Source organism: Penaeus chinensis, chromosome 31, assembly GCF_019202785.1.
Source record: "Penaeus chinensis breed Huanghai No. 1 chromosome 31, ASM1920278v2, whole genome shotgun sequence".
Taxonomy (NCBI): domain Eukaryota; kingdom Metazoa; phylum Arthropoda; class Malacostraca; order Decapoda; family Penaeidae; genus Penaeus; species Penaeus chinensis.
The window spans coordinates 2,014-14,340 of NC_061849.1; the positions used below are offsets into that span (position 1 = coordinate 2,014).

The 12,327-nt window shown below is 27.6% G+C and overlaps 1 pseudogene; it reads right to left on the reverse strand.

Annotated features, from left to right (window-relative positions):
* Positions 1-1,616: 1,616 nt before the first annotated feature.
* Positions 1,617-12,274, reverse strand: LOC125041713 (annotated as a pseudogene).
* Between the last annotated feature and the right edge of the window lie 53 nt (positions 12,275-12,327).

Sequence of the window (12,327 nt, forward strand, 5' to 3'; positions counted from 1 at the left end):
TTTATATATATATATATTTATTATTATATTTTATTATATATATATTATTATTTATATATTAATACATATAGATATTATTATTATATATATACATATATATTATCATTATAGAATAATGTATAAGATGGATTATATTAGTTCACTCCTCCCTCCCTCTCTCAATCTTTTCCAACTAATCTTAAATTATACCCAAACTGCTCTCCATCTTTAACATTGAATTCATTCGTTATCCAGTCTAACATCTTAGATCTTTGTCTACCCTTGGCTCTTTTTCCTGCCATTTCAGTTTCCATGATATTTTTTGTTCTATCCCTCCCTCTCTCCAACAGTTCATTCCAATAAAATTCCATTGCGTTAACCTGATCTTATCTATTAACCTGGTCTTATCTAGTAGCTGTCTTTTATTTCCATCGAGTCCAAAATGTCTTCATCCGGCATCTTTGTTTTATTTATCATTTTTTTATAAAACCATTTTTCTATTTGCTTCAAGCCTTTTTTCCATTTTGTTTAGTTATCGTCCACGACTCGCATCCATACAACAATACTGGCCATATATAATGGTTCAATAAAAATATTTTATTTTCCAGGTTTAGATTATTTTGTATAAAATATCTCTCTCATGTCCATAATGCTTTTTTGGCTAAATTGATCCTGGTATTTGATATCCGTATCTGATCTACCATGCCGATGTTATCCAACTGCCTAAATATTTGAAATGATCCACTTGTTTAATTAGTACTCCGTTTACTGTGACACAACATTCCGGTTATATGTACTTTCTTGCTAGTCGCCATCACATGGCATTTTCTGGTATTTTATCTTTGATCCCACTCGCTCACTTCCTTCGTTACAATATCCAATATTCTCTGAAGTTTTTCTTCACTGTCTGCAATCAAAACAATGTTATCTGCATATCTAAAGTTGTTATAGTTCGTCCCCTCTAAATCGACCCTCGCCATGCCCTTATTTTATTCGAGAGGCTTCTTCGCTATACATGTTGAATAAATCTGGTGATAACTCACAGTCTTTCTTTATCTCTACCCAGTCATCCAATTCTCTTTGGAAATTGGATGGCAAATTTTTTATCATGGTATAGGCTACTTATTAATTTACGATCTCTTCTATCGATCTCTAGTTTCTCTTGCAATTCTTTCAGTTTATCATACTTTATACAGGTGAACGGCTTCACATAGTTCATATAACATATATACAAGTCTTTTTGTTTTCAATGGATTTTTCTATTAACATTCTCAAACAGAAAATTGCATTTCTTGTTTCTTTTTCAAATCTATATCCAAACTGTTCATCTGTGTCCCTTTTTTCTAATGATTGTTCTAAATTCCGAGTAAATATTACTCTTAAAACGATTTTCGTTACATAACTCATTAGAATAATGACTCTTGTCAACTTTATCATTTATAGTTTCAGATCTTTTGGGTAGGACCGTGAGGATTAGACTCGAGTAGTTCCTCAAAAAGGACTTTCGAATCATATACATAATTAACAATATACAACATAAGTCACAATCTTTTAAAGATTGAATTGTTTCAAGAGAAACATAATCATATAGTATTTCATTTTCCATCTCTATCTTTTTTATTGCATGTTTAATCTCTTTACTCGTTATTGGCCCCTCGATCATATATCTCCTCCATGTTGGTCTTTTTATTGTATTCGCTTCTGAATAAAGACTTGTATTATATTCTGTCCACCTTTTCTTAACTTGGTTTAGCTCTATCAACATTTTGTTGTGATCATCTCTTATCTTCTCACGCTGTTCCAGATATTTTTCTCTTCTTGTTCTATACATCTTTTGAATCTTATCGTTATATACCAATTGATATATATTATATATATATATATCTCAGTATTTAGGAATTTTATATCTTTACCTCTTGGTAATTATACAGTTATTCAATAACCGATATATACTGATCGACAGATAATGAAAAAGGTTCACCCCCTCATTGTTTATAGAACTTGTCTTTGATTTGCTTGTCATATAATATATATATATCTATATCTATATCTATTATAGTTATATGGAAATATAATAATATTTATATTAATCATACAAATGATTAGTTTCTATATTTACAATATCAGTGAATTCATCCCCAACCTACATTACAAATATATTTCTTAAATCTTTATTATGTTCATGTAATTTATATTACAAGCATATTTATTAAATCTTTATTATATTCATTTCATTTACATTACAAATATATGTTTTTAAATCTTTATTATATTCGTGTCATTTATATTAAATATATGATTTTAAATCTTTTATTATATTCGTGTCATTTATATTAAATATATGTTTTTAAATATTTTAGTGTCATTTATATTAAATATATGATTTTAAATCTTTTATTATATTCGTGTCATTTATATTAATATATGTTTTTATATCTTTATTATATTCATGTCAATTATATTAAAATACGTTTCTCAAATCTTTATAATATCTATTTACTTTTCATAATATGAACCCTTAGGACCATAGAGTCATATATATTCATATATTGGATATTCCAGTCATATACTGGATATTCCATTAATATTATATTATCTATTTTTATTTCTTTATTATTTTTCATCTGGTATTGGTTATTGTAGAGGTCTGCAATCTGAAAAAAAGAGAAATATTAAAATTGAAAGAATAATATTTATGGTTATATTGCAATAATAATTTATATATATATATATATATATATATTATATATATATATATATATATATATATTATTATATTTTTGGCTATGTTTTCATTTTTCTTTACCTGTACTGCATTTGTGATTTCTTTAGGATTTTTATCATCACGAATTCTTACAAATCTTGGAAATCTCAAAGAAATGCCCTTTTCTGGATCAACCTATAAGTATAAAATTAAATATCACCATTAGAAATAATATTTGTTTTTTTTCTAAAATATAACAATATCTCTATTAAATAATTTTAATATTCGTTTAAAAACATACCAGTCCTACTGCAGCTTTGTATTATAGGTGAAAGGGAAAGATCTGCACACTTAATCTCCCAAACTTTCACAGGCTTAAACCAGTGATCAGGACCAGTACCATTTTCATAACTAGAATATAATGAAGAATATATTCATATCAATTTTTTAAAAGAAATATATACTTGTTCAATTCATACCACAGTAAAAATTATTCATTAAAAATATAAAATGATACGGTCTATATAATAACCTAAATACAAACCTATAATTAGTCATTGGTTTTTCTACAATGTATTGTTTGGAAAAGGGTTTAACATTCTTGTAAATTTTGTTCTGTAAAACCCGTACCAATCTGAAATGTAAAATTGATATTTCAAATATGAATTTCATACTCATTTGTATATCAATATTGAGGATATTAAGAAAAAACAACATACCTTGCACAAAGACTGGAATTTGTCTTTAGTTTCATCATAGCAAGCTACAAGAAACTTTCCATATTGCCCAGTGCGCTTGCCTTGGCCTAAATAGCCTCCAATGACCACAACATCAATTGTATCCCCCATCTGGAATTATTACCAGTTAATTTGTATATATATATATATAATATATTATATAATATATATATATATATATATTATACATGATTAAATGACAATCGATGTAATATACAAGAACTAACAAGTTTATATATATATGAAAAAAAAAACATGAGACATACTCTATTAAGGTAGTCCTTCTTCAATTTTAACCATTTGTGTGATCGTTTTCCTATATCGTAAATAGCATTCACATCCAGAGATTTGATCATGAGACCCTCACATTTTTCTGAAAATTCACATTTATATATTAGCAATAGTGATTTTGATAATATGTTGATTTATAATATCATGTTTTCCCATGCGAATGGAATAAAGTAGATTCACCTTTAAGGGATTCCTCCATAAATTCTTCAATATCTTCTGTATTAGTGGAGTCCATATTCTTTGCAAAGATAAATCTCCCTTCTTTCTCTTTAAAATTATTTCGTAATAGAGTACGACGTATCTCGAATGACTTCTTGACCAGTGATTCGCCATTCAGATAAAGCAAATCAAAGGGAAATATACATATGTGTACTTTGAGATCCTTTTCATTAACACCCTGATAAGTAAAAAAACATATTTTTTTTTAGATTATATTCGAGTTTTATATTTGTAATATTTTATGGGATTTCTATATATGTATATATAATTGTAAAGTTAAATGTATATATTACCTTTCTCTTTCTGGTACTTAGGACTTGGAAGGGTAAGATTTGCTGGTTTTCTTTATCCAAGCCACAACCTCCGCGTCAATGATACATGATTTAACATCTTTTCCCAATACATTTCTCAAGATGGAAATAACATCGGGATATTTGGTTGTGTTATTTTCTTGATTCCTACTATATATATTGATTGTACCATCATCCTTTAAATGGATCTGTAATATATATATATATATATATACATATATAATATAAACGAATAGATATAAATTTAATTAAAAAAGGTGGTTATATAAAACAAACTCTAATTTATTAGAAGTAAACATATATATACCTGTGCTCTCTCCCCATCATACTTGAATTCACAAGTAAACTTGACATTCTCAAAACGCTTCAAGACTTCAGAAATTCCAGTAGTAGGATGAGCTAACATCGATTTCAATGGAATTCCAGGGGTAAGGGAGCAGTATTTGGGGAGTTCCTCAATCCCTTCGGTTAAAAGGATTGGTATGATCTTATCATATGAAGGGAATTCACTGAAAATGAGATATAATATATATATATATATATATATATATATATATTAAATATGGATATTTAATATATAGTAACTTGAAAAATATTATATATTAAAATACTGTACCATATAACAACCAATGACACTTTTAAAAGTGCTAACATTTTTTTTTATATAATTAAACATTGATCACAATTCTTACTTGTAGATCGTGCTTAGTATTGTACCGTACTTTTCAAATTGTTTTTTTAACTGTTTTGAACCTATTGTTTTGCCCGCATTAATAATATTCGGTGGATATTTTTGACCTGGAGGTGTAAGGTAGTTAGCTTGGGCTATGGCCTGAAAAAAAATATTTAATATTATAAAAAAGGTTATAATATTAATGTCTAAGACTTTATAAATAATATAATATACAATATTTGGTAATGTTGACTTTGATTAAACCATAAACCCACCTGCAGAACCGACTTCTCGGCCAAACCAATGCGAAGTTTTCCATTGAGAGATCGGACAAGATAACGGGATTCGGAAGCTCGACAGGCAATATATATATCCTTTATCTTGTCAATCTTTTTACCGTGAGCCTGTATGAGGATATAGAATATATCTTGCTTCAATATTATATATATAATATATATATATATATATATATATATATATATATATATATATATATGTATGTATGTATATAAATGATGTTATATTTAGTTTAAAATATATAAATTTATATAACCTACATCATTGCCAGCTAGAGATGCAATTTCTTTCAGCTGGTCAAAGAGATCTTTTACTGTCAAATTTGGCATATTTGTGATTCTTTCAGTCGAATGGCATTGTTCAGCAACAATACCGAGATCACCTTTCTGTTTTCTATCTTGTTTAATCTTCTCAATACTATGTCTTGAAGCTTGGGCAATTGCTCGCATAAGAATATTTTCTCCTATACCCAGCTCGGTGCCTAAGAAAAAAGAATATACTTGTTGGATATATATATATATATATATATATATATATATATATATATATATATATATATATATATATTCTATCAATGAATAGATCAAATATTTTATTATTTTTTTATATATTACAAACTTCAACATACCTTCAAAGGCAGGTGCTATTTTATTGAGACATAGGTAGACACAACATAATAAATCATCTGGAGACAAGACAATAACAGATCTGAAGAAATTTGCCAATGTCTCAATAATCTTCAAACGACCGTTTGTTTTTTTCAATCAATTTCATAGTGTTGACTAGAGCCATATAAGGTGTCCTGAAATTGTAAATATGTAATTAAACCTCTTAAATATAACCAATAAAAGTGTGTTCATTTACGGTAATATTAAATAATTAACATTATACAAAGGATTCTTACTCTTCACCCTGCTTCCAGAAGGCATCGTTAATGGGATGATAATTGTCCTTAGAAGGATCATAATCTAGCCCAAGTTCCAGCTTGGAGTATTTTTGGGCAGGTGGTTTATTATCATTATCTGGATATCTTTCGGTCTCCTTTTCCTTTTCAATACAATCATTGTTTCGTTTCATGTTTTATATTTTATACAAATAATGAAATCAAAATATTAACTTTTATATAGATATTTATTTAGTTTCAATACTATATTTCTATATAGTCACTTATTTAGTTTCAATACTTTATAGATACTTATTTAGTTTCAATACTTTATAGATACTTATTTAGTTTCAATACTGTATAGACACTTATTTAGTTTCAATACTGTATAGACACTTATTTAGTTTAAATACTATATTTCTATATAGATACTTATTTAGTTTCTATACTATATTTCTATATAGATACTTATTTAGTTTCAATACTATATTTCTATATAGATACTTATTTAGTTTCAATACTATATTTCTATATAGATACTTATTTAGTTTCAATACTATATTTCTATATAGATACTTGTTTAGTTTCAATACTAGTTTCAATAATAAATCTATAGAGTAGGTGAATTGTAACGGTCCTTTGATATATTTTTATATGTATATGAATATATTAAATTATATATGGATTTGGATTATGTTTTAGATGATGAATAAGATATGAATATAAATACTCTATAATATACTCATTATATTTATTATATGCCCATGGATAGTATACAATTTATATTTCATTTTTATATATATATATATATATATATATATTGTTGGTATTTAATGATTATATATCGTTGGTATTTAATGAGAATTTTCTAATTTTATCTGACATTCATTACATTTGATAATACACGATGGTATGTTATATTTTTGACACATGGGACATTGAATCATAAATCTTTTACAGTCATAGATACTTGTTGGTATTTTAGGTATATCATAGTGAGAACCATGTGATGTTATTGAAGGTGTACATGTTATCGATTCCATCTGGCAAATTTTACTTTTTCTGGGTAAAGTGTTAGAATGATAATATATAGGGTTTGGTATACGATAAATACTTTTGGGTACATCGTAAGTCGTGTTAGGGGCTATTTGTCTCGGGTCCTTGTATTGTTCGGTATCCTTTGTTTTATAATAATCCTTTTTTTCAGATACCTTCTGTTCATTGGCTGATAGTAACATATAATTATTATTATTTATCTTCCTATTCATATCAATATAAACATGTTCATCAATATCGTCATATATGTGTTCTTGAATTGTATTTCGATTTATATTAGTAGATATATTATCATTCTTAATGATTCCGTTCATATAGACATGTTCGTCATTCTTGTCGGGAATAATCATTTTAGCATCCATATTTTTATCAAGTTTTGAATACCAGTCTAGCGATTTACTTCCATGCGTAATATTAGGAAGTAAATCGCTTACATCTATATTATCATATACGGTACCTAGACAATTCCTAAATTTGTTATTGTCAATGTCAATGATACTGAAGAGTCGTTTGAGATTAAATATTTTACTTTTCGTATCCTTTTCAGGACAATAATCTATAGACATGGATTTACATAATAACAATGCACAGTTTGTTTCATTTTTCTTGTTAGTAAAACTAAGACTCATATTTTTATTTTTTGCATCAATCAAAATAGGATTATCTGTCGCCTTGGAATATTGAAGATATTTTTCTTTGGATATTAATAGTCTTGCCGCATCCTTTACTAATTGTAAATTTGTATTATTTTGTGTAAGATATTCATAAACTACAATACCGGCTGCAATCGGTAAACTAAAAAATGATAAATCATGTTTAATCAAAATATCCAAGGATAATGATAACTTACATTTTTGTATTAATCTGAGGAGTGTTTTTTTCTTTTTCAAATGTCTATCGCTATATAACTTATTAAAACAACATTTATTCCACAAAAAATCTAATATATATGTAATTGTATCACTAGAGATCTCCTTATTCTTCTTCTTGTATTTTTTATTTAGGTATTTATATTCTTCTTTGGTAATATAGTGCAGATGAAAACATTTCTTAATCATTTCATTTTCTATAGTTCTTATAGTAGCTTTATTCCAGCCTTTATTTAAAATAGCAAATGTTAATATGCTGATTGCATTTTCATGTAATAAATCATCTGTAAAGCAATTTTCATCACCTTTAGTATATGATGTTAATTTCATAACATTGCTTACAGAGTATGTTTTATTATTCTTTAAGAATAACAAATTATCATTACCTTGATTATGGATACAAGTAATGATGAGAGATATTTTATTTTTATCATTTGTATATCTTGAGTCACATCTTTACCAAAGAATAAGATTTTATAATTGGTATCGAATATAGTGTTTGACATTTTAAATTAAGGAATAAGGTCGTGTTCCTCTTTTAATATTAGTTTAAAAAAAATAAGATTTCAAAGTCGTTTCCCTCTTAATATTATTGCTCTAAAGAACTTTAGAGGATAATTAGCAATATCTGCGATAATATCCGGTAGCCGGTTTCTATCATACGAGTCTATATATAATGTAGTGGAAAGTATATCGCGGGCCTTTAATCCTCGTCCTTGACTTTCGATGATGATTGATTTCAATGCATTATTGTATTGTGTTTTATTTTGATATGAATATTCTTTTCCACCATTATGGATATCATTGACGTTCATATCTCTGACAGTAATATTGTCATTTTTATACACTCTTCCCTTACAATAGTATTGTTTTCACGGTTGGGTCTAATTTCAATTTTAACAGCAGGGAAGTTTAACAGGTAATCAGCTTTAGATTTACTCAATTTTACATTTATACCCTTTTCTAATAATAATCCTAATGCACAGTATAGTGTTAAACAAAGAGCCTCTTCGGATGCATGTGTTAATACTACTCCATCGTTTCCGTATGAGGATTCAATATTTCTTTCAGACAAATCGTTTCTCGATATTGGATATCCAGCTTCTGTTAGTGCATTCAATAATCCCCCCATTGATGAATAATATATTATTTCCATATTCTCTCTTGTTTATATACGATGTGTTATGTTCAAATAATTTTTGTTTCTTCTTTATATTCCAACTCTGGTAAAGTATATAAAAACAATTATATCATAATATACAAATATTTTATTTATCTTGATGAATGTTGTATATTTATAAAACAAATATATATATATATAATATATATATTTATATATATAATATATATACTTGTTTATTCATATACAATTTCAATTATATATGGGACATTTTTTCAAGTGAATAGTACAATATTTACAAGCAACCATATGTCTACACGGAAGATTAATAATATATATATATATATATTTATATATATATATATATTATAACTCATACACATTTTATATATATAATATTATATATATATATATATATATATATATATATATATATATATATTTATTTTAATATATATAAATCAAGATGTGATAGGATTTAATTATATAATATATTATCTTGTCGACAAATGGGACAATACTTCAACTTATAAGTACATATTCACAGGCAACCATATGTTTACACGGAAGATACATTATACATATATTATTAACCATACATATTTTATCATATATGATCTTTCTGAATTTGTTCAAGTAAACTTTCTATATTATTTGCTCTGGGTAGAGTTTCTTGAGATGCAAGGATTTCCATATTCTCTATATTGGGTAGAGTTTCTTGAGATGCAAGGATTTCCCATGTTTCTCTATATTGGGTAGAGTTTCTTGAGATGCAAGGATTTCCATATTCTCTATATTGGGTAGAGTTTCTTGAGATGCAAGGATTTCCATATTCTCTATATTGGGTAGAGTTTCTTGTTCTGTTTCAGGTGGGAAAATACTCAATATATCCAGGTCAGTACAACAAGTGGAGGAAACTCATCAACATGTGGTCGGGTATAACTTTTATCAGAGTTGAAGGAGGTACGATTATATATGGTTTGTCTATTCCAGATACAGGTACTGAGATGTAGGGGTTTCATTGTTTCACACAAATTGCTTAAAAACTGATAAACCAGGAGGATATAAGCTTTCTCCCATTATTGTTCACAGATGATGATGGGGACTCGATTATAGATCGAATCGACAGAATATATGCATCTTTTGTTTCATTTAATAGACGTCTAATGATGGATGGTGGATCAGGAATATTTGGATTTATCTTTTTAATATCACAAATAAATGGTTCTCTAACTTAAATATGGCCAGCCGGTCTCATCAATATGTTTTTTAAGAGTACTTTTAACATCATTTATAGAATATCCCATGAATAATATACATTTGACAATATCTAATTTCATCATTATATCCATATGATATCACATGATTTATATAATGTAGGATCATATTGATCTTGAATATTGTTAACAAATTTTTTTCCTTTCTTTAAACGGAGATGGGTACAATTTGGATACCATTTAGCATGTTCATGCCACGGTATATCCTTTTTCTCCCAGTTACCAATAACACCCAAACAGGAAAAGCAACGAACGCGGTCACCCAAACCTTCATAATAGAATCCAGCTTCGGCAAGAGTTTGTGGTTGTGGTTTTTGGTCAAAGCATTTAGGCCAGTTATTGAAGCTCGCTAGTCTCTTTTCTGTTGTAATAAATCTCAACTCATAATGTAAATACATGTGTCTTATGATATCACTGTGGTATCTTCGTCTCTGGTATTTCATATATATCTCGATGTAATAGTTTTTTTTGAAAATGTTCTTCTTTACGATAGGAACATTACTAAATGCTTCCTCATTAATAAGAGGACAACTAGGGGTACACGTTGATGTATTTTTCTTATTATATCGCCTTTTTCAAGGTCTTTTATTTTTATTTCACAAAAGATACATTCAATATGGTCTCCTTCATAATAAAATCCATCAAGCAGCTAAATCTATAGGAGATATCCAATCGATAGCCTACCGATAAATGTTTCTAATCGAAACTGCTCCCATTCTAAAACGTAACCCCGGCCAAATGCCTTATTTATCTGAGGCGGCTTAAAAAACTTTTCAATATTTTCAAAGGAATGTAGATTTTGCGCAAACAGACATTCGGGGCTTCTCTCCTTATGAATCTTTATAATATCATCTGATGTTTTTGATAGTTTTCAAATCAATTGTTAAATCAACAAAAAAAACACTTTATATGATTGTTAATATAATAGAATCCAGCTTTAGCCAGTAGTCTATAGTTGATGGGTAATCTGTAATATCCTTTTGTGATTTCATTCTTTGAATGTATTTTCTCTCTGTTCTGAAATAGGATTAACTCTTTATCTCTATTATTATTATTCATCATAAATATGCAGTCAAATGTATATGATAGAGGGTGACTTGTTTCTGTCGTCAAGCATAATATATTTTAATTGATATATTTTATATATATATATTTATTTATAATATAGTAGTTTAATTATCATATATACGCTCAGCATCAAATAATATTTTATTATACGTTTATCAGAAATCGTTTTACTCACAGGATATATAAATTATCATATGTTTTTATCATAAATTTTATATAATAGTTTCGTCTTTAGGTATGTATTATATATATATATATATATTATAATAATATATATATATTATATTATATTCAAAAAAATGAAAAACTTTTTGGGTATATATTGGTATGTTCTTGACAAATGGGACATTTACCTAAGGCAAAAATACAATGATCACAAGCAACCTATGTCTACATGGGACATTTATTTATCATATACTATTAATCTTACACCTTTTACATTCTCGGTGGCATTTTTATTTGGGGAAGTTTTTGGATGTTTAAAGGTTTCCCTATTCTTTCTGCATTGGGTAAGTTTTTGAGTGATAAAAGTTTCCATTTTTTTCTGCTTGGGGGAAAGTTTCTAGGAGGGAAGGGGGTTTCCATTTTTTTTTGCATTTGGGTAATTTTTTAGGGAAAGCAAAGGATTTTCCTTTTTTCTGCTTGGGTAAAAGTTTCTAGAGGCAAGGATTCCTATTCTCTTTCTTGGGTTAAAAATTTCCAGGTCGGGTACAATAAAATGGGGAGTTAGCAATATGCATTTGGGGTTACAATTTAAATGATAAACCCGGAGGGTACAAACTTTCCCCATGTTGTTAAGTGGAGAGGGGGACTCGCTTTTGGGTAAAAGCGATTGTTTTGATT